Source organism: Penaeus monodon, chromosome 19 (genome assembly GCF_015228065.2).
Source record: "Penaeus monodon isolate SGIC_2016 chromosome 19, NSTDA_Pmon_1, whole genome shotgun sequence".
Classification (NCBI taxonomy): domain Eukaryota; kingdom Metazoa; phylum Arthropoda; class Malacostraca; order Decapoda; family Penaeidae; genus Penaeus; species Penaeus monodon.
In genome coordinates, this window is record NC_051404.1 from 31,326,881 (window position 1) to 31,330,381 (window position 3,501).

The following is a 3,501-nucleotide window of genomic DNA, read 5'->3' on the forward strand; positions in this document are numbered from 1 at the left end:
CTGTGGTAAATTAACCCTGGAAACTCCTGGAAAAGACACCCCTTCACAGCTACATTTAAGAAAGAAGCTTAAAGGGACTATGAGACCAATTTAGGAACACTTATTTAAGGGAATTAATTGCCGCTTTGTTTTTTTAAAAAAGGGGGGGGACTCCCTCTGCTGAGGTCCCTTCCCTCTTCTTCTCACAGGAAAATTATTTTCTGGGCTGCTTTAAAACTGCTAAAAAGCTGTTTGGGCATTTTCCCTTTTCTTTATGAAATGGGTTTTTTAGGAGAACTGCAAACCCCCAAATTCAGGGACCTATACTCCCAACATGAAAAATCAGTTTTTTTTTACAAGGAGAACAAAAATAAATTTAAAATAAAAAATAATGATCCACAAAATGACAATTGTTATTAATGAATTATAAAAAATTACCGTCAGCTACACCACAAAAATTTTTTTTATGCATATTAAACAAAAAAAATGGAACCCTACCTACGGTGTTTAAAAAATCTCCTTAAAAATTCCTTTACATCCTGTTAAAAAGATTTTTTTTTTTAAAATCAGTGATCACGAATTTTTATTCCAGCAATTTGCCCTTTTCCTGTTAGGGGAATAACCCCAGCCAAATATATTTATTCCATGAAACATAACCCTAGCTGGGTTAACCCCGGGCCAATTTCTCTAGTAATAACCCAAAAATCCAATCCCAATAAATTTTAAAAAAATGAAAAAAAAACCTGGCGCAAACCGTACATCAAAGAAGAGACAAATACAAAAATATCCAGTTTTTTGCCCATAATTACATAAGAAAATTTTTTGTAATTATCTCCCCAAAAAACTTTTGCCAAACCAAATCTGGCCCCCTTTGGAACTTTTGACTCAGAAACCCGTAAAAAAATTTAAAATCTCCTTGGCTAATTTTTTTTACTAACAGTACTCCCGTAAAAATTTTTTGTCCCATAAAAATTTTCCCTTTCCTCACTTCCTTTTTCTTTTCTTTAATAAGTTATTTTTCTCCAGTTTTTTTTTACCCTGAGTAAAAAATTTTTCAGGTTTTTTTTCTGTTTTTGCTGAAAAATAAACATCCCTTGCATAGATTTTCCCCGATTTTTCAACATTAAGTGTCCAAAATTATAATTTACCCCTAAACATTAATCCACTTTTCCCAATTAAATTTCAATTTCATTTCAAAATGCTTTTTTATAAACCAAACCATAATTAAATTATATCAAATTTGGCTTTCAATAACCCAATACATCTTTTGTGTTTTCCTCCATCTAAAACTTAAATAACCTGAAAATCCCCAAAAAGTAATGGTTTTTTTGATAAAAAATCTACTAACTAAGGTTTTTGTAAGATCAGACTTTGTGAGGACATGTAAAAATATGGGATACAAAAATAGCCATAAGATAAAATGAGGTTTTTTCGACCCTCAAAAAAATCACAATCTAGTTCATGATGCCTTTAATAGAAAGAAACCCCGCAAACTTTGGAAAAGGGTGAAATATTCCAAAACAAAATTTTAAAAAAAAAAAATTCAACAGGTTAACCCATTATCATTTAAAAAAAATCTGTTTTTTTTTTTGATTTCCCTTACAATAATCCCTTTTTTTCATTTTTCCCCCTTTTTTTTCATTTTTGTTATTGCCATAGCCCCTTTTGCCTATAATCCCCTTCCAATAATAACCAGTTTTTTTTTGTAATTTAACTTTTTTGTCCTGGGGTTTTTATCCCTTTTTAAAAAACTATCCCTTTTATTTTCATTTTTTTTCCCCTTACAAAAACCCAAAATCAAAATTCCCCCCTTTTTTTTTTTTAATTTTTCATACTTAAAGAAAACCCAACTTTTTTTCACAGGCAATAAAAAAAATGGCCCTACTTTAAATTTATCATCCTGTTCACCCTCACCCTTGCATTTTTTTTTTTTGCAACTGGGTTCCCTAAATTTTTAAAACCTTTGCATAAATCCCAAACCCCAAAAAAACCCACCCGACAACTTTTTGGGTGCCCCCAGCGAATAATTCTGTTTCAAATTTTGGGGCCCCCCCAAAACCGGGTTTTTTTTTAATTTAAACCCAATTAATCATCCCCTTTTTAAGTTAGTTTTTTCTGCTTACCGAAACCTCCCTTTTTTCACCAGTAAATCTGGTTTTTTATCCCCTTCCAAAATACACCAATACAGAACCCAAACACTTTCCTTATCCCATTTTCCCTTTTTTTTTTTATTTTTCTCTTCTAAACTTGGAACAGAGAGGAAAGGCCAAGACTATGGATTTCTAAATGAAAGGCCTTGGGGCTTTTATCACGAAAGCTGAAGTCCCTTTTTTTCCCGCTGATTTTTCCTGCCTCAATTTTTTGGGGGTATTTTTGGTTTTTGAGGTCCTGCTTGCCCTAAAGGGGTTCCCTCCGTCTCTTTTCCCCCCTAAATTTTTCCCTCCCTTTCAAAAAAATCGTGGTCCTGTTTTTTTTTTGGTTTTTCATCAATCGACAGGGTGTGGTGGCTGGCTGGATAGATCCTGACCCGTTTTACTATGCTTGAGGGATCTTCTCGTAACCCTGATTGGAAGGGGGAAGAAAAATCCCCCCAAATGAGGGAGGGAAATTAAAAAATCCCTTTGAGACCAAAAAAGCATAAAGTTCAATGAACGTTAAAGCTTTCCCTTTCGAGAAATATGGGGATTTTTTCAATTGTCATTTCATTCATTTCCCCAATAAAAAAACAAACTGAAAACTAAATTATTAAATTTTTGTTTTTAGGATTTTCCCCAAAATAGCTTTAGTATGTTTTTCATGGGGCTTAAAATTACCAATAATACACCCAGGGAAAAAGGGGGGAACCTTTTTTTCATGCCCCTTGGGGTTAAAAATTTCCCAATTTTCAAAAAAACAATCTTTGCTTCCCACAAATCATTCAACTTCCTACAAAAAAAACATTTTTAAAAAAACAAAGCAATGCAAATTTTCCCCCTTTTTTTTTTTTCCCCGTTTTCCAGGGCTAAAATTAATCTCCTGGGGTTTTTTTTTTTGGCACTCATCATCCCCCCGTGAGGCACCCCCCTCCAAAACACTGCAACCCTCTCGCGACCCCTTTTCCCCTCTGGTGGCTTGCCCCCCTGTCAAGGGAAAAAAACCAATGGACTTTTTTTGGGAATTTCAAAAATAAACTCTCTGTTTTTTTTTTTAAATTAATGATTTTTTTTTTATACCAAAAAAAAAGCGATTTTTTATAAATGTAAAAAAAAGTGTTTTTTTTTTGAAAATTTCCCCATTTTCCTGTATTTTTTGTTAAACCTTTTATTTTTAAAAAAAAAACCCCCCCTTTTAAAATACAAAAAAAAACCCTCCAGTTTTAATTTTTTAAATAATTGGAAATTTTTTGATACCCCCTTTCCCCCCAGACAAACTAATTTCTTAAAATTTTAAGATCAAATTTTTTTATTACTTTTTTCATTCCAAATTGAATTTTTTTAAATTTTTTTTTTTATCAAATAGCCCCCCCCAACCCTTTTTTTCCCC